At 42.3% G+C, this 20,820-nt stretch overlaps 1 protein-coding gene across 11 annotated transcripts in view; it reads left to right on the top strand.

Annotated features, from left to right (window-relative positions):
* Positions 1 to 1,217: 1,217 nt before the first annotated feature.
* The window catches only part of CYFIP1 (cytoplasmic FMR1 interacting protein 1), a 108,639-nt gene continuing 89,036 nt past the window's right edge, over positions 1,218 to 20,820 (top strand). For 9 of the 11 annotated variants that reach the window (XM_086362634.1, XM_086362645.1, XM_086362679.1 and 6 more), the window contains exon 1: positions 1,218 to 1,282. The gene's annotated coding sequence lies outside the window, so the exon portion shown is untranslated. Of the gene's footprint in view, positions 1,283 to 11,228; positions 11,311 to 20,820 lie in introns of all 11 variants that reach the window. The other 2 variants (XM_086362636.1, XM_086362641.1) reach the window with 1 other exon arrangement.

Consider the following 20,820-nt stretch of genomic DNA (forward strand, 5'->3'; position numbering starts at 1 on the left):
GCATTCCATTTAATTTCCTATCTTGGATTTTTTAATTGCTTATTTTTCATTAATTGCTCTAGGGGGTTACAGTATTTTTAAATAAATACACTATACCTTGAATATGTATTTCACCACTTCACTTTCAGTATAAAACAAACAAAAACGAAACAGCCCTTGGGAATTTAACTTTGAGACTCAGCCCTGGGCTGAAAATGTGTGGACTAGCCGGGAACCAGAAAGTTACTCAAAACCCATGTTGGAGTGAGGGACCTCCAGGAGCTTCTAGAAAAAGTGGTCTCTGAATATTTAGACAACTGGTGGATTTTGGTTTAGTCAGGATTCATTTGCTGTAACTTTGCATCATCTAGAAGACAGCCAGGAGGTAATGAAACTTCTTGTGGTTTTCAAAGGCTAATGGCCTGATACCTGCTGCTCATCTTTATTGCTCTCCCTTACGACAGGTTGGGGAGGTGGTGGTGGTGATGGGGAGCGGCGGTAGTTTAGGGGAAAATTTCTCCCAAACATGCTTGTGACAAACTTACTCCACTTGGCCTCTCTCAAGATTTTGTTTGGGGGCTAGTTCATCAGATTTCTGCTCTCAGCCATTCCCACAAATCTGCGCACGCCTTTGCTCCTGGCTCAGAGAGGACACGCGATCACTTCAGAGGCCAAACAGGATCATTTTCTCCCGGTTGGCCGGGTTCTGGCAGCGAGTCCCAGTCGCACCCCGCACCTGGCCGCTTGCAGGATCCCGCCCGCGGAGCTCAGGTGTGAACGAGTACCTCCTCCTTGGTTGCGGGGCGCCAGGCCATCGCGCCTGGGTGTCCCCCTAAGTTCGTTCTGCGGCTCATCTCACTTGCTGCCCTTATCTCACTGAGGCCCGGGACAGGGTGCGCCCTCCGCGCTCTTTTTACGGCCCAAGCTGGGCGAGTCCCACTGGGAAGCCCCCCCCCCTCCCCCCCTTTCCCGCGGTCCCAAGGACTAGCTGAGGTCTCCTAGGCCGGCAGGTGGCCCTCGAGGTTCCCTTCCCGGAGGAGCATTTTCGACAGCCAGAGGGGCCTGTGGCCCCCGGGGTCGAGGGAGGGAGCACAGCGCACAAGGGCTAGCCGACTGGCCGAGGGCCGGGGGTGGAGGGAGGAGCGCCAGGAGGAAGGGGCCGAGCCGGGAGAGCCCCCGCCCCGGGAGGAAGGGGAGGAGGCCGGGTGTTTCCTGGCGCATTCCCGGCCCGCCCGAGTGACTCACTCGGTTAGGAAACTCCCAGGGCCCGCCCGGGACCCCCAAGCAGCCGCCGCGGACCCAGGTGAGGAGCGCTGCGGCCCCCTTCCCGCCCCGCGCCCCCGTTGGGATCGCGGCCCGCCCTCGGAGCCTGGCCAGCCGGGAGCTGGGAGGTGGCGGTGTCGCACCGGGGCCCCTCAGGCAGCCGGGACTTGGACCTCCGCGGCGCGGCCTCCCGGGCGGCGCGGCCTCCGGGATCACTCCGGCCTCGGAGTGGCGAAGCCATTCCCCAGCGCCCCTGGCCGCGACGGAGTTCCAATGGGGAGGGTCCATTGGGATTTTGCAGTTATTGTTTGAAAGTACGGAGCAGGCGGTTTGTACTGAGGTCGCGCTTTGTGCCCCTCTCTGAGGGGAGGAGAGACTGACCAAGCGAGACCATTTTGCAGATTCTTGGAGAGAGGAGTTTGGGGCTTTGTTAAGGAGCCCGGATTGTTACGTGGGCAGTGCGGTTCAACACAGCCAGATTGAGTTGTATATTTTAAGCCTCAAATGCGTGCTCCTAATTCGCAGCCCTTAGTGGGTGGGAGAATAATTTGGAAATGGGGTTTAAGAAGCGCTTTCTAAGCCGAGAGAGGCGTCCGGAGCACGTCCACCCTAGCGTTATGTCTGAACGGCCGGATGGCGATTGCTTATGAAGCCGGGTGTTGGACGGTCTACGCTGCTGTGGGAGTCCGAGACTTGGGAGTTTCCTTTTCCAGGAGTAGAGAGAGGGTGCTGTGCGCCGCGCCGCTCAGTTGTTTTGTCAGAGCTTGGTGAGTTGGGTGGTATTTCTTGGCCGTTGTCAACGTGATTCCGTCAATGACCCGTGATTGAAGCAGCAGCGTTCTCGGTGTTGTAGCTCAGGTTGCTTGCTTGACAATTCACCAGCAGCTCTAGCGGCTCCGGGCTCGTGCAGGAAAATCCTGCTCGGCCGCTCGGCCGCTCGGCCTGTGAAGCCGCGCGCCGGTGCCTGCCGTCTCTTCTTCCTGAAGGCCTTCAGTGGTTTTTCGAGTAAAGCGCAGATCTACCCGTGCTGAGCCTGAAGAAAATAATCAAGTTTTAAATGAATGTGGGCCACGGCAAGTTTGCATTTGTGGGAATTCACTTAGGAAGATGGTGCCAAACACTGTCTTCACGCAGCGGCATCTCTATGCCAGAGGTGAACAGGGAAATGTGGAAAACATTTCCGGTATTAAAACATACATTTGTATGCTCATACGTCCCTCAAAGAAAAGTTACTCGCCAAGTGTTTTTGTGTGTTTATTTAAATTTATTTTAAGTTGACATGTAGTAATATTGACTTTATGATAAACAGTCTGAATTTTAACAAATGCTTAAGTGTCTGGTGACTTACAACCACAGTCAAGATACAGAGCAGTTTTATCACCCCCTAAATTCCTTTCTGTCCTTTTGTAGGCAACTCCATTTTCCACTCCTGACCCTTGATCTGTTCTCCATTCCTACAGTTTTGCTTTTTACAGAATGTCATATGTGGTTTTTGAGTTTGGTTATTTCACTCAGCATAATGCATTTTCGATTCATCTGTACTCTAGTTTGTCCCTGAGGGGTAAAGACATTAAAGTTTAAAACGTGTGCCTCTAGGATACAACCTGAGCTATTCAAATAACACTTTTAATTCATGAGAAGAATTACAACACTTAAGCTTATTAAAAAGTCCAACAGTGCTCCACTACATATACTAAAAGTGCAATTCCCTAAGTCTCTCTTAGTATGTAGCCTTTTCTGTGCATAGGTTTTATTTTTGTGTATGTTCTTTTTCTGACAGCAAGATTATATTGCATGTATTGTACCTTTTCACTTAATGTTCTTGGATTATTTAAAGATCTTGGAAATATTAACATGTTGGCATATATATTATATTGGCATATATACTATATATACACACAGATATTCTTCATTCCTTTTAATGACTATAGTATAGTGCTTTATGGTTAGATGTATGATCATTTATTTAATCAGCCCCTAGTTAACTGACATTAGTTTGCATTTGTCACCATCATATTCTGGGAAAGATTGAGGGCAGGAGGAGAAGGGGATGACAGAGGATGAGATGGTTGGATGGCATCGCTGACTTGATGGACATGATGAGTTTGAGCAAGCTCTGGGAGTTGATGGACAGGGAAGCCTGGCGTGCTGCAGTCCATGGGGTCGCAAAGAGTCAGACATGACTGAACAACTGAACTGAACTACCATATTCAGTGCTTGTGTCTATATCTTTATGTATATACTCAGATTTATCATTCTGGAAGTGAATGAGGGTTTAAATAAAAGCTAATGTATCTTTTAAGTTGGCTTAAAACTCAGCATTCAAAAAACTAAGATCATGGCATCTGGTCCCATCACTTCATGGCTAATAGATGGAGGGAAAACTGGAAACAGTGGCAGATTTTCTTTTTTTGGGCTCCAAAATCACTTAAGATGGTGACTGCAGCCATGAAATTAAAAGACGCTTGCTCCTTGGAAGAAAAGCTATGACAAACCTGGACAGAGTATTTAAAAAAAAAAGCAGGGATATCACTTTGCTGACAGAAGCAAAGCTGTGGTTTTTCCAGTAGTCATGTACAGTTGTGAGAACTGGACCATAAAGAAGGCTGAGCACTGAAGAACTGATGCTTTTGAAATGTGCTGGAGAAGACTCTTGAGTGTCCCTTGAACAGCAAGGAGACCAGACCAGTCAGTCCTAAAGGAAATCAATCCTGATACTCGTTGGAAGGACTGATGCTGAAATTGAAGCTCCAGTACTTTGGCCACCTGATGTAAAGAGCCTACTGATTGGAAAAGACTGATGTTGGGAAAGATTGAGGGCAGGAGGAGAAGGGGACAACAGAGGATGAGATGGTTGGATGGCATTCTCGACTCACTGGACATGAGTTTGAGCAAACTCTGGGAGATAGTGAAGGACAGGGCAGCCTGGCATGCTTCAGTCCATGGGATCACAGAGAGTCGAACATGATTTAGCGACTGAACAACAGCAACATTTCTTGAGTACTTACTTTGCTTCAGTGTTGTTTTGTGTGCGTGCATGTTAAGGCACTTCTGTCACGTCTGACTCTTTGCAACCCATGGACTGTAGCCTGCCAGGCTCCTCTGTCCATGGAATTGTCCAGGTAAGAATACTGGAGTGGGTTGCCACTTCCTTACCAACCCAGGAATGGAACCCGTGTTTCTTATGTCTTTTGCATTGGCAGGCGGGTTCTTTACCTCTAGCGCCATCTGGGGAGCCCCAGCATTGTTGTAGGCCAGGATTACTTTTCCTGTAAACGTCCAATAGTGATTATGTCCAGCTTTGCAGGTCATATGGTTTCTGTCACAGCCTCCCCAGTTTCACTCCTGTAGCATGAAGTCAGCATGGACAATTTGTAATGAATGATTGTGGCTGTATTCCAGTAAAACTTTACTTATGGAACAAACCGTAGGCTGTAGTTGGCTAACTCTTGAGTACTTTGTGAAAGTGAAGTCGCTCAGTCGTGTCCGACTCTTAGCGACCCCATGGACTGCAGCCTACCAGGCTCCTCCATCCATGGGATTTGCCATGCAAGAGTACTGGAGTGGGGTGCCATCTCCATACCAACTATTCTCACAACCCTCAAAGATGGGTGCAATTATTATTCTCACTTTATGGATGAGGAAAATGACAAAGAGGTTAAGTGTGTGCCTGTTAAATGTCTGGGGACTTCTCTGGTGGTCCAGCGGCTGACTCCTCGCTCCCAATGCAGGGGCCCAGGGTTCGATCCCTGGTCAGGAAACTAGATCCTATATACTTCAACTAAGAGTTCACATGCCACGACTATTAATAAGACCCAACACAGCCAAATAAATAAATAAATAATTTTTTTTAAAAGTTAGCATGCCTGATAAGAGCCAGACTTTGAATCGAGCCTTCTGACTAGTAAGTTAAAAACTAGAAAGAAGCTGCCAAAGATGCTTTCTCCAAAATATTAGACCTTGGGACCTGACCCTCATACACTTACTGAATCCCTCACCTATGATTTTTTGAAGGCACTGTGCTTGCTCAGGTATCACTCCAGGATCACTGCCTCTACTCCTCTGTTGGGCCAGTGTTCCTTCAACCCCTCTCAGTGTGTGACAGTCTTGTGTCTTGGCTTTTGATCTGTGTTTTAATACTACTAGTTTATAGAGGGGTCACCTCAGTCAGTGCCTGGGACTTTGGCAAATGAGATCAAGTTGGGTCCTGGCAAAGCTACTATATATGTCTGCTATAATATGATCACCTGAGCCCTGATAGGTATGTTGGTTGGACTACCTTTGACCATTTTTCTTCTTTGGTAACATGGAAAAAGCACCTATTAGATTGTTACGAAATCAAAGGAGATAGTATATATAGGAATGTATTGTTAATATTCATACTTTGGCTTCTAAAGCTTTTATATATCTTGTCCTACCTAGGTCTTCATAATTTTTGCAACCAAAGGAATAGAGCATGGATTAATAACATATATATAATAATTAAAAAACTTTATTTTAGACAGGGCAATAAGATCAGAAAAATAAATAAAAGGCAGATTGGAATGAGAAAATTGTCCCTTTTTGCAGATGGTATTATCGACATAGAAAATCCAAGAAATCTATGAAAAAACTATCAGAATTAGTATGTGAAGTTAATAAGGTCACAAAATACAGTTAACACATGTAAGTTAGTCTTATTTCTATATACCAACAGTGTGCAATTAGAAAGTAAAATGTTTAAAAATAACCATTTTCAGCAGCTTCAAAAAATCAAATACTTAGATATAAATTTTAATAAAACACATACAGGATCAATAAGCTGAAAACTGCAAAATGCTAATGAATGAATCAAAGATCATGTAAATAAATGAAGAGGCATGTATGGGCATGAGTTGAAATACTCAACATAGTAAAGATGTCACTTCCCTCCAAGTTGATCTATAGGTTTAACACAATTCCAGTAAAATATTGCAGGAAAAAAATATCTCAACTTTATATTGAGGTACAATGTACATACCGTAAAATTACCTCCTTTAAGTGTGCAGTGATTTTTAGTAGATTTATGGAGTTGAACAGCACCATCATAACATACATATCACTCCAAAAAGGTTACTCATGACCTTTTACAGTTAATCTCCATTCCTAGCCCCTATTCCTGCTAATCACTAATTTGCTTTCTTTTATAGATCTGCCATTTCTGGACATTTAATATAAATGAAAGTGTACAATTTGTGTTCTTTATGTGTAACTTTCTTCACTTAGCATAATGTTTTTGGAATTTATTTCTGGTCTAGTATGTACCAGCATTTCATTCCTTTTTTATTGCTTTGTATTCCATTGAATGAATATATTACATTTTGTTTAACCATTCATTAAATTCATTTTTTTTTTTTTGCCTGTTATGAATAACTGCTGCTATGAAGACTCATGTTCAAGTCTTTATGCAGGCCTATGTTATAATATCTTTTTGATAGAAATCTAGAAGTGTTCTTGCTGGGTCATAAGATACTTTTGTTTAATTATTAGAAGTCACAGCAGATTGTTTTTATAGATAAAAGACAAACTGACTCTAACATTTCTATGAAGGGGGAAATAAACTGCAGTAGCTGAAAAAATGTTTAAAAAAATAAATTGGGGAGATATTGTCCGATTTTTTTTTTACTATAATAAAATATAAGTAGCCTAAAATTTACGGTTTTAATCATTTTAAATGTACAGTTTAGTAACATTAGGTACATTTACATGGTTGTACAGCCATCACCACCATCCATCCCCTAAACTCTGTCTTCATCCTAAATTGAACCTCTGCACTTATTTATTTATTTTATTGAAGTATAGTTATTTACAATGTTTCTGATATACAAAGTGATTCCATCTTTTAAAAGATGGAATCACTTTTTGTGTGTGGAATCATGTATATACATATATATACACACATACATGTGTGTACATACATATGCAGGTCTATTTTTTTTTTAGATTTTTCAATCTATAAAGATTATTATAAGATGTTTAATATATTTCCCTGTGCTATACAGTAGGTCCTTGTTTATTTTATATCTAGTAGTGTATATCTGTTCATCTCAAATTCATAATTTCTCTCTTCCCCCCTTACCCTTTAGTAACCATAAGTTTGTTTTCTATGTCTTTACCCATTTAAATACTAACTCCATTTTCTCATTCCTCTAGCTCCTAGTAGCAACCATTCTACTTCCTGTCTATGAACTTGACTATTGCAGACACCAATTAAGCACTGCTATGGCTTACTATAACTATGAACATTGGTATATGTTATTGAGATGCTGTTTTCAGTTCTTTTGGTTATATACCCAGAACTGGTATTGCTGGATTATGTGGTAATTAAATGTTTAATTTCTTTGAACAGTTGTCATATTATTTTCCTTAGCAGCTTTGCCAGCATTTCTGTGTACCAGCAATGCACAAGGATTCCAATTTCTTCACATCCTCTCCAACAATTGTTATTTTCCTTTTTTAAAAAAATAATATCCACTTTGCTGCTACTGCTAAGTTGCTTCAGTCGTGTCCAACTCTGTGCGACCCCATAGACAGCAGCCCACTGGGCTCCTCTGTCCCTGGGATTCTTCAGGCAAGAATACTGGAGTGGGTTGCCATTTCCTTCTCCAATGCATGAAAGTGAAAAGTGAAAGTGAAGTCCCTCAGTCGTGCCTGACTCTTAGCAACCCCATGGACTGCCGCCTACCAGGATCCTCCGCCCATGGGATTTTCCAGGCAAGAGTACTGGAGTGGGGTGCCATCGCCTTCTCTGAATATCCACCTTAATGGTCATGAAATAGTGTCTCATTCCAGTTTTGATTTGCATTTCCCTAACAATTAATGGTGTTGAGCATCTCTTCATGTATTTATTTTCCATTTGCATATCTTCTTTAGAGAAATATCTGTTCAAATCCTTTGTCCATTTTTTAATCATGTTGTTACTTTTTTTTCATGTTGAGTTGTAGGAGTTCCTTATATATTTTGGATAGCAGTCCCTTGTCAGATACATGATTTGCAAATATTTTCTCCCATTCTGTAGGTCTTTTAACTTTCTTGATAGTGTCCTTGCTGCACAAAAATTTAAAATTTTCATGTCTAGTCTAGTTTTATCTACTTTTTCTTTTGTTGCTAGTGCTTTTGGTGTCATATCCAAGAAATCATTGCCAAATTGAGTGTCATGAAGCTTTTCTTATATGTTTTTTTCTTAAAGTTTTATAATTTTAGTTCTTCTGTGTAGGTGTTTTGTTCATTTGAGTTAATTTTTGTATATAGTATGAGGTGATGGTCCAGTTTAATTCTTTTGCATGTGGATATCCAGTTTTTCCAGCACAATTTGTTCAAAACAGTCTTGGGCTTCCTTGGTGGCTCAGTGGTAAAGAATTCTCCTGCCAGTGGAGGAGACATGGATTCGATCCCAGGTCCAGGAAGGTCCCACATGCTGCAGAGCAGCTAAGCCCATGTGGCACAACTATTTAGCCTGTGCCCTAGAGCCCATGGGAGCCGCAACTACTGACCGCACGTGCTGCAGCTGTTGAAGCCTGCACGCTCTAGAGCCCCTGTTCCACAACCAGAGAAGTCACAGCAATGAGAATCCCTCCCACCACAACTAGAGAACTGACTCATTTTCTGTAACTAGAGAAGAATTCTGTGCAGCAGCGAAGACCCAGCACAGCCAAAAATTAAAAAAAAGAAAAGAGAAGGTCCTTTTTTCAGTGAATGGTCTTGACACCCTTGTTGAAAATCATTTGATCATATACACAAGCAAGGGTTTATTTCTGGGCTGTTTATTCAGTTTCATTGGTCAATGTGTCAGTCTTTATGCCAGTATCACAGTTTTGATTATTATAACTTTATAGTAAGTTTTGAAATCAGTGAAAGACTTTCAGGTTTGCTGTCCTCTATCAAAATTTGTTTTGGCTATTCTGGGGTTTTTTTGAGATTCCATATTATTTTAAGATGAGTTTTTCTATTGCAAAAAAAAAAATGCTGTTAGAATTTTGATGGGGATTACATTGAATTTCCTGGAGAAGGAAATGGGAACCCACTCCAGTATTCTTGCCTGGAGAATCCCATGGATGGAGTACACTACACAGTCCACAGGGTAGCAAAGAGTCGGACACGACTGAGCGACTTAACTAACATTGAATTTGAGGATAGCTTGGGTTATAGTGACATCTTTTTTTTTTTTTTTTTCGGTTGCTCCATGCTGCTTGGAGGATCTTAGTTCCCCAAACCAGGGATCAAACCCAAGTCCCTGTCAGGGAGAACAAGGACTCCCAACCTCTGGGCCACCAGGGAATTTTGTATATTGTTATCTCAACAGTATTAAGTCTTCCAGTTCATGAACATGGAATATCTTTCCATTTATTTGTGTCTTTAATTTATTTAATCAGTGTTTTGTAATTTTTAGTGTATGAATCACTCACCTCCGTAGTTAAATTTATTCTTAAATTTATTTTCTTTTTGATGCTATTGTAAATGGAATTGTTTTCTTAATATTCTTTTTGGAACATTTATTGCTAATGTATAGACATGCAGCTGATTTTTATGTGTTGCTTTTGTATCCTGTAGCTTTGCTGAGTTAATCTATTAGCTCTTACAGGTTTTTTGTGAAATCTTCTGTGAAAGCTCTACATAGAAGATCATGTTCTCTGTGGTTTCATATAGTCCAAAGTTCTGTTGTTAGTTGAATAGGTTTATAGTTGTTACATCTCTCTGATGGAGTGACTATTCTATTATAATGTTTCTAGTAACAATTTTCTGTTTCAAGTCTATACGTCTAATATTAATATAGCTGCTCTGACCACTTTTGGTTTCTCTTTGCATGGTATATCTTTTTCCATCCTTTTGATTTCATCTCCTTGTGTCTTTGAATTTAAAATTTGTCTTTCATGGGTAGCATTCCCACGTGGTGCAGTGGTAAAGAATCCGCCTGCCAATGCAAGAAATGCAAGAAACATGGGTTTGATCCCTGGGTTGGGAAGATCCCCTGGAGAAGAAAATGGCAATCCACTCCAGTATTCTTGCCTGGAGAATTCCATGGACAGAGGAGCCTGGCGGGCTGTAAGCCATGGGGTCACAAAGAGTCAGATGCGACTGAGCAGCAGCAGGTGGCGTATACTTGGTTCATGGTTTTTTTTTTTTCCCCATTCTATTATTGTCTGCCTTTTGATTGTCTACTCCATTTTCACTTAATGCAGATACTTATATCTTAGGATTTACATATGCCGTTTTGTTATTTGTTCTCTGTATATCTTATATCTGGAGACCCTTCGGCCATAGTGAGGAGCTTAGACACAGCAGCTGTGTAGGAGCCAGTAGAGAACCTAGCACCGTGAATGGCCTGAGTTCAGGCTACCTAATAAGACTCTAGTATTCTGGCTTGGAGAATTCCAGGGACTGTATAGTCCATGGGGTCACAAAGAGTCAGACACGACTGAGAGACTTAAAAAAAAAAAAAAAAAAAAGATTCCAGAGCACTCTGGGGGTAAGATTTGCATTTATATGAATTTTTTATGTTAAAGGCCTCTCAGAACTTGGTCTTAAGAATACAGGGATGTATTTTTTTACCTTTGTGTTGGTTTGAGCCTGGTGTAACTTGTGCTGTTGAGCATTCATTTACGCACTCCACCCCGCCAAACTTCGTCATGACTGCCTTACTTTCATGCAAGACTGTGGAGACAGAACCCACAAGCCAGACCTTGAACTGTGGCATTCAGATTTTTTAACTGTGTATAAGACAAATGGACAGTGATAGTTACTGTGACTTGAAACAAGCATATTTGTGCTTTGTATTTATATCTCAGAACTGGACTAGCCAAGGTTGTCAGGTCCTGTTCTTTACTCTCTTTTGGGGGAGTTTTGCTCCATGGGAGAGAAAAACCAGTGCTTAGAGAGCAGTGAGTTCCATCTTGGAACTTGATTTGATAACCAGAATTTTATGTCCTGAGCTAGCATGGTTATTTCTTGTGCCCATTTGTCCTGACTAGGAGAGTGGAGGTGTGCGATGCTTCATCTTTGAAGATATTCACAGAAGAAGATACTTTGCTGTGAAGAACCGCACAGGCCCAGGTCAGAAGTGGTGATGAGGATTTACATTATATTTAAATCCCTACCTAAAGCTTGAGTTACTCAAGCTGTTCCATGTTGAAGAGTTTTCTTCTTTTCCCACAAATCCTGCCTGGAAGAACCAGTCTCCACAAAACCAACTAGCATTACAACCACCTGGACTCTTGACTCATTGGGGTTGTCTGTCCCAGGGGTCATGGAATAACTAAGTGTGTTAAATCAAGCAGACTTGTGCATGTGCATGATATTTTCATATTCTGAAGTCAGTTTTGCTTCTGCCCTGGAGACCACATTCCTAAGAGTTTTGTACATGCCAGCTGTGTCTCTTCCTTTGCGTTAATTGGGGTGGGGTGTTTGTATGAGTCAGCATTCTCCATAGAAACAGAGCCATAGGGTATATGGAAAGATTGATTTTAAGGTTTGACTCACATGATTGTGGAGGTTGGCAATTCTGAATTCAGAGAGTAGGCAGGCTGAGACTCCGGGGGAGTTGATGTTACAGCTCAAGTCCAAAGGTCCTCTGAAGGCAGAATTCCTTCCTCTTTGGAGAATCTCATTTTCTTCTTTTAAGGTCATCAGCTGTTTGGATGAGGCCCACCCATGTTATGGAGGGTCACCTGCTTTACTCCAAGTCTGCCTATTTAAATGTAAATCACACCTAAGAAATAGCTGCACAGCAACATCTAGACTGATGTTTGACCAAAAACCGTATTGTACCTAGAACTCGTCATAGGGAATAGTTTTTACTTTGTATTTTAAGTTTGCACTTTATTTGGCTGCGCTGCGTCTTAGTTGCCAGTGGGTTTTAGTTGCGGCACATGGGATCTTTGCAGAGTCTTAGCCACTGGGCTACCAGGAAAGTCCCTGTAATTTTCGTTTCAGACAGTTGCCTCCTCCTGCAAAGATTGACTTCAAGGTAAGCACCATGCAAAGGGTGGGAGGGGAGGGGGACGGTCCTTGCCGTCTGGAACTGCCCGCTGAGGGAGGGAAAAACCACCACTGCCCACCCTTCCTCCACTGGGAATGTGTCACTGACCAACGTTGCACACAAGCTCTGAGAGGCTCGGACAGACACCAGCGGTGGACAGAGCAGGGTTAGTCCTCTCTGGGAAGCCTCTGCCAGGATGGCCAAGGTCTGGGGCAGCTCCCTTGGAAGGCGTGACTTCCTGCCCTGCGCTTCTGAGTGTCCCTGAACCGTTTCTGAATGTGCTTTTAAGGAGCTCTGTACCTCAGGAGCTCGTGTTGCAGTTTAGAGTGACTGGGGACTGTGTCCTGCAGCAGTCCCGCTGGGTCTGCCAGAGGGCCCCGCCCCTTCCCGAGGCCTCTGTCCTTGGCATGTGGGTGGCCACATTCTCACCATGTTTTCACATGGCCTTCCCTCTGTGCCTGTCTGTGTCCTGATCTCCCCTTCTTATAAAAGACACCAGTCACATTGCGTTAGGACCCACCCTATAACCTCATTTTGCTTTAATTGCGTCTGTAAAGACCCATCTCCAAATACAGTCAGTCTGAGGTATGAAGAGTTAGGACTTGAAAGCGGAACAGCCCTTTCAAGTTCAGGGCTCAAAGCAGTTCAACCCCAAGCAGCTCATTTAATTACAGTGATGGAGTGTCTATGAGCCTCGGGAGCCATTGGCTCCTGCTGCTCCTTGAGGATCTGGCAAGGAGGCGGGGGCAGATGTGTTGCTATCAGGGAGACTTTGTTCCTCTTTGTGAGGCAAAATTACAGACACTCCAGCATTTTATTCTGTCACTTCGAAGGATTACATGGTATACTCTTACGTTGGAGACTGCTACCCTAAGACGGCCTCAGAACTGGCTGGTTCCCTCCTGATTGCAGCCCCTCACTGTTTCCCAGCCTTTAGCCCCTGCAGCTGGCAGCTCCCAGGAAGGGGTGGGTAGGGAGCAGCCACCCATCGTGCTGTCGCCCTGGCCACACTTTCTCTTAAGTGTGGGCGAGAGACTCCAACCTCAGAATCAAGAGGTGTATGTGGGTGCATGCCTGGTCACCCAGCTCACCTAGTCAGGGCAAGGTGTGAGAGTTGGCATTTGCACCGGGTCTCCCTGGCAATTATCGTCTCTTTTAGTTCCAGCCAGTTCGTGCCCTAGTTCCCTAAGCATCCTGGGGTACTGGGCAGGAGGAGCCCACTTCCAGGGTTTTATGGTGCTCTGAATAAGGTACAGACAGACATCATATAATTGCTCTTTGCTTTATTGCACTTCTCAGATAGTGTATTTTTTACAAATGGAAAGTTTGTGGTGATCCTACACAAAGCAAATCTGTTGGTGCCATTTTTCCTTCAGCATTTGCTTACTTCATGTGTTTGTGTCACATTTTGGCAGTTCTTGCAATATTTTAAACTTTTAAATTATTTTTATATTTGTTAGGTTGATCTGTGATCAGTGATCTTTTAAAAACTTTTTATTTATTTATTTTGGCCACGCAGCATGTGATATCTTAGTTCCCTAACCTGGGATCCAGCCTGCGCCCCCTGCATTGGAAGTGCACTGGACCACCGGGAAAGTTGCTATGATCAATGATTTTTGACGTTATGATTATGCTATGTTATGTTATTATTGCTGCAGGCTCAGATAGTGGTTATCTTTTTTAGCAGTAACATATTTTTAAATTAAGGTATATACTTTGTCTTTACTTTTTGAAGAGAGACAACCATTATGTAGTCTCTCAATACTAAGATTCTGAGCTGCTTTTACATTACCACAATGGCATGCTTTTAAAAATACATTTCTAGCACCCTCATTATTTCCCCTCCAGTATTGTCTTCTAATACACTTGGTTGACATTCCTATGGGACTGGTGGCCTGTCCCTTCTGCTATCACAGGGGAACCCTATACATTATTTCCAACTCACAAGTAAAACTAAAGTACAGTGAATTTCTGGTCTTAGTAAGTATTGTTGTCAAAAATACAGTCTTGAATTTCTTGTGCACAAGGTTAAATAAAAATATTCTACTGTTTTACTTAAAAGTGTGGTCAAGTTAGAATGGTGGCAAAAGAGGTATGGGACATTTGAGGCAGGGCAGCGTGAGTCAGTCACATTCAGCATGTTTGTGTATCAGCCACTATTATTTAGACCAAGTCTGTACATTAGTTTTGGGCTTCCCAGGTGGCTCAGTGGTAAAAGAATCTGCCTACCAATGCAGGAACCGCAGGAGACATGGGTTTGATCCCTGGATGGGGAAGATCCTCTGGAAGAGAAATGACAACCCACTCCAGTATTCTTGCCAGGATAATCCCATGGACAGAGGTGCCTGGTGGGCTATAGTCCATGGGGTCTTAAAAAGAGTTGGACACAACTGAGCACCCACATACATTATTTTTAAAGAAATAATGCTATCACACACTTAATAGGCTACAGTATAGTGTAAACATAACTTTAGATGCTCTGGGAAACCGAAAACGTTGTGTGACTCCCTTTATTGCAGTATCTGCTTTATTGTGATGGTCTGGAACTGAACTTGCAATATCTCCCGAGATATACGGGAAAAGAAGATGTAGACAATTAGAACTATACAGGAAGGAACTTTAAATAAGGTGGCCTCAGGGCCCAGTGGCTACAGGCAGAGCCCTAGCTGCTACATGACCTGCAGGGATGAAGCAGTGATTGCACATTCTAGCTCAGTCTGAAACCTGTAATCTCACATGTATGTATATTAAACTGTTCGTTGAAGGCAATTCCTTAATGTGCAGAGGCATGGAATAGTATTATGAACTCTCAATAGTGGTCTGAGCTCTGCTGTAACCCCTGCCGCACACTGTGCTGTTGTGAAGGAAGTCCCAGAAGCAGCATCTTATCTCGGTCATAAGCATTTTGGTACATGTCTCAGAGTTTTGCTGCTGTTTTTCTGGGCCAGAAGTGGAAATGGTTTTCTATTTTTAGGATCTCTTGCTATTTTGTATAAGCTGGTTTCTTCAGATTGTAAAAATCTGGGAAGTGTCAAATTTTAAGTAATTGAAGCTAAACATTTGGAGTGTATATATATTTTAAACAAAGCCCACTACTCTGCAGTTGCACTACTCTGAAACACTTGATTATAGAATGAAAATAATCACTGCTGAGGGCTGAATTGCCTGAGGATGTGTGGTCCTCAGCTCAGATTTCCGTTGGATCAGAAGCTTTCTTCAAGAGTGCGGGACTCTGGGCAGACAACAGGGATTTCCAAGGCAGATACTCAGACTGGAAAGATGTGTTTTACTCTGAAGAGATGACTTTACATGTGGACATCACCAGATGGTCAATACCAAAATCAGATTATATTCTTTGCAGCCCAAGATGGAGAAGGTCTATACAGTCAGCAAAAACAAGACTTGGAGCTGATTGTGGCTCAGATCTTGAACCCTTATTGCAAAATTCAGATTTAAATTGAAGAAAGTAAGGAAAACCACTAGACCATTCAGGTATGACCTAAATTAAATCCCTTACGATTATACAGTGGAAGTGACAAATGGTTTCATGGGATTAGATCTGATAGACAGAGTGCCTGAAGAACTATGGATGGAGGTTTGTGACATAGTACAGGAGACAGTGATTAAAATCATCCCCAAGAAAAAGAAATGCAAAAAGGCAAAATGGTTTCTGAGGAGGCATTACAAATGGCTGAGAAAAGAAGAGAAGCTAAAGGCAAAGGAGAAAAGGAAAGATATATCCATCTGAATGCAGAGTTCCAAAGAATATCAAGTAGAGAAAAGAAAGCTTTCCTAAGTGATCAATGCTAAGAAATAGAGGAAAACAATAGAATGTGAAAGACTAGAGATCTCTTAAAAAAATTAGAAATACCAAGGGAACATTTCCTGCAAAGATGGGCACGATAAAGGACAGAAATGGTATGGACCTAACAGAAGCAGAAGATGTTAAGAAGAGGTGGCAAGAATACACAGAAGCACTATCCAAAAAATATCTTAATGACCCAGATAACCACGATGGTGTGATCACTCACCTAGAGCCAGACATCCTGGAATGTGAAGTCAAGTGGGCCTTAGGAAGCATCACTATAAACAAAGCTAGTGGAGGTGATGGAATTCCAGTTGGGTTATTTCAGATCCTAAAAGATGATGCTGTTTAAGTGCCGCACTCAATATGCCAGCAATTTTGGAAAATTCAGCAGTGGCCACAGGACTGGAAAAGGTCAGTTTTCATTCCAATCCCAAAGAAGGGCAATGCCAAAGGATGTTCAAACTACCACACAATTGCACTCATCTCACATGCTAGCAAAGTAATGCTCAAAATTCTCCAAGCCAGGCTTCAACAGTACGTGAACTTCCAGATGTTCAAGCTGGGTTTAGAAAGGGCAGAGGAACCAGAGATCAAATTGCCAACATCCGTTGGATCATAGAAAAAACAAAGAGAATTCCAGAAAAACATCAACTTCTGCTTTATTGACTATGCCAAAGCCTTTGACTGTGTGGATCACAACAAACTGTGGGAAATTCTTCAAGAGATGGGAATACCAGACCACCTTACCTGCCTCTTGAGAAGTCTGTATGCAGGTCAAGAAGCAACAGTTTGAATCCAGACATGGAACAACAGACTGGTTCCAAAGTGGGAAAGGAGTACAACAATGCTATATATTGTCACCCTGCTTATTTAAATTATATGTAGAGTATATTATGGGAAATGCCAGGCTAGATGAAGCACAAGCTGAAATCAAGATTGCCGGGAGAAATATCAATCACCTCAGATATGCAGATGACACCACCCTTATGGCAGAAAGTGAAGAGGAACTAAAGAGCCTCTTGATAAAAGTGAAAGAGGAAAGTGAAAAAGCTGGCTTAAAACAACGTTCAGGAAACTAAGATCATGGCATCTGGTCCCATCACTTCCTCCAAATAGATAGGGAAACAATGGAAACAGTGACAGACTTTATTTTTTTGGGCTTTAAAATCACTGCAGATGGTGACTGCAGCCATGAAATTAAAAGACGCTTGCTCCTTGGAAGAAAAGCTATGACCAACCTAGGCAGCATATTAAGAAGCAGAGACATTACTTTGCCAACAAAGATCCGTCTAGTCAAGGCTATGGTTTTTCCAGTGGTCATGTATGGATGTGTGAGTTGGACTATAAAGAAAGCTGAGCGCTGAAGAATTGTTTGCTTTTAAACTGTGGTGTTGGAGAAGACTCTTGAGAGCCTCGTGGACTGCAATGAGATCAAACCAGTCAACCCCAAAGGAAATCAGTCCTGAATTTTCATTAGAAGGACTGATGCTGGAGCTCCAATACTTTGGCCACCTGATGCTGCAAAAGATTGAAGGCAGAATGAGAAAGAGACGACAGAGGCTGAGATGGTTGGATGGCGTCACCAGCTCGATGGACATGAGTTTGAGGAAGCTCCTGGGAGTTGGTGATGGACAGGGAAGCCTGACGTGCTGCAGTCTAATGGATTCCAAAGAGTTGGACATGACTGAGCAACTGAACTGAACTGTGTTCAAATGTATAACCTGCTTTGGGTCACAGCAGTGAGGAGTCACTCTGCAGGTGTTTTCAACATTTTTCATTCTCTTTCCTTTACGTTCACAAGAAATTTTCGGAGGGATATTCCATTTTTTACTGTTCTAAAATAAATTCACACTTACAAAAATTGCAAAAATAAAAATACCTCAATACCTGAGTGTGTTTCCTCAGGGTAAGGATATTCTTTTGCAAACCCACAGAACAATTACCAACTCTGGCCCTTTATAGAAAAAGTTTACTGATCCTGTCCTAGAGAACCCATTGCACGTATTAGTGTGCAGGAATTTTCTTCACAGTTTACTGTAACAAAGACCCTGTTTAGGGAACCTCAGGAGACCCAGATCGATTCGTTCATTCAGTGAAATAGTATATATCTGTCCAAACAGTGGTTCAGAGCAGTATGTGACAGTGTGTGGATCCTTTTAGTAATAGTGAAGAAAATAAATCAGACAGTTAGAACAGCATGATACTCTTTTGTAAAGACTGAATTTTAAAAGTACTTTTCTGAGAATATATATAGGTGAAGTGCAGCTTATATACACAAAAAGGCAGGGGCTTTATGCCCAGGTGAGATTTGCTGTATATAACAGTCAGGACCCTAGCTTTTGTTGTAGATGGTGATTCACCTGTCTTTATGCCCTCATTTTAACATAACGAAGTGAGAGTGGGCCAGAGTCTAGGAACTGTTTCTCTGAATCTCAGTGTTACTTTCAAGTTAAATCTTTGAGATTACCGGCTGTCTCCGAAATGTTTCTCAGATGGGCAATTGTTTGACGTCTGACAGAGGTCAGCAGTTTGCTCAAGTAGGGACTGTGAGTTAGAAACTGCTTCATTCCCTAATGGCATCATGGGGCTGGTAGAGTTCTTCCTACTTGATAAATTTGTAAGTGAAAGATTCCAAAGGGAAAAGGCTGAAAAGTGGATAATGGTAAAAATATTTTAAACTGAGTTTTCAAAGAAAAAAGTAAGTGACTTAAGAAGGCAAGTAGTCTGACTGGGAAACATTTTTGTAGCAACTTTCACACAGTTTTAATGTCTGTAGTATCAGAGGTAGAGGTATAGTGAGTACTTGCCATTGATGAGGAAAATAGTGAGGTTTCAAAGGACAAAAATAACAAGAAAATAAACCAAACTGGCAAGTCACAGAAGAAAAAAAAATGGGTTACTCTGTAAAAATTTGTTCAAATTCCTTCATAGGAATAAAAGTAATACAAATTCAAAGAACGTTTATTTTATTTTTTTAATATTCCAGTTTTTAGTATTTATTTCTATTTTTAAATTTTTATTGGAGTGTAGTTGATTTATAATGTTGTGTCAGTTTCAGGTATACAGCAAAGTGAGTCAGTTACACAGGGACATATATCTCCTCTTTTTTCTGCATTCTTTTCCCCTGTAGGCTGTTAAGTGTGCTGTGCAGCAGCGGGGGCTTATTTATCATCTGTTCTGTATATAAGCACATTTAGATGCGGCTCCACTTCAGTTCAGTTCAGTTCAGTTCAGTCGCTCAGTTGTGTCCGACTCTTTGCGACCCCATGAATCATAGCACGCTAGGCCTCTCTGTCCATCACCAACTCCCAGAGTTCACTGAGACTCATGTCCATCGAGTCAGTGATGCCATCCAGCCATCTCATCCTCTGTCATCCCCTTCTCCTCCTGCCCCCAATCCCTCCCAGCATCAGAGTCTTTTCCAGTGAGTCAACTCTTCGCATGAGGTGGCCAAAGTACTGGAGTTTCAGCTTTAGCATCATTCCTTCCAAAGAAATTCTAGGGCTGATCTCCTTCAGAATGGACCGGTTGGATCTCCTTGCAGTCCAAGGGACTCTCAAGAGTCTTCTCTAACACCCCAGTTCAAAAGCATCAATTCTTCGGCGCTCAGCCTTCTTCACAGTTCAACTTTCACATCCATACATGACCACTGGAAAAACCATAGCCTTGACTAGACGAACCTTTATTGGCAAAGTAATGTCTCTGCTTTTGAATATGCTATCTAGGTTGGACATAGCTTTCCTTCCAAGGAGTAAGTGTCTTTTAATTTCATGGCTGCAGTCACCATCTGCAGTGGTTTTGGAGCCCCCAAAAGTAAAGTCTGACACTGTTTCCACTGTTTGCCCATCTATTTCCCATGAAGTGATGGGACCAGATGCCATGATCTTCGTTTTCTGAATGTTGAGCTTTAAGCCAACTTTTTCACTCTCCACTTTCACTTTCATCAAGAGGCTTTTTAGTTCCTCTTCACTTTCTGCCATAAGGGTGGTGTCATCTGCATATCTGAGGTGATTGATATTTCTCCCGGCAATCTTGATTCCAGCTTGTGCTTCTTCCAGTCCAGCGTTTCTCATGATGTACTCTGCATTGAAGTTAAATAAGCAGGGTGACAATATACAGCCTTGACGAGCTCCTTTTCCTATTTGGAACCAGTCTGTTGTTTCATGTCCAGTTCTAACTGTTGCTTACTGACCTGCATACAGACTTCTCAAGAGGGAGGTCAGGTGGTCTGGTATTCCCATCTCTTTGGGAATTTCCCACGGTTCATTGTGATCCACACAGTCAAAGGCTTTGGCATAGTCAATAAAGCAGAAATCGATGTTTTTCTGGAACTCTCTTGCTTTTTCGATGATCCAGCAGATGTTGGCAATTTGATCTCTGGTTCCTCTGCCTTTTCTAAAACCAACTTTAACATCAGGAAGTTCACAGTTCACATATTGCTGAAGCCTGGCTTGGAGAATTTTGAGCGTTACTTACTAGTGTGTGAGATGAGTGCAATTGTGCGGTAGTTTGAGCATTCTTTGGCATTGCCTTTCTTTGGGATTGGAATGAAAACTGACCTTTTCCAGTTCTGTGGCCACTGCTGAGTTTTCCAAATTTGCTGGCATATTGAGTGCAGCACTTTCACAGCATCATCTTTCAGGATTTGAAATAGCTCCACTGGAATTCCATCACCTCCACTAGCTTTGTTCGTAGTGATACTTTCTAAGGCCCACTTGACTTCACATTCCAGGATGTCTGGCTCTAGGTCAGTGATGACACCATCATGATACCTGGG

The sequence above is a fragment of the Bos grunniens genome, chromosome 2 (assembly GCF_055505025.1).
Source record: "Bos grunniens cultivar Pamir isolate PY7600 chromosome 2, Bosgru_T2T1.0, whole genome shotgun sequence".
Classification (NCBI taxonomy): domain Eukaryota; kingdom Metazoa; phylum Chordata; class Mammalia; order Artiodactyla; family Bovidae; genus Bos; species Bos grunniens.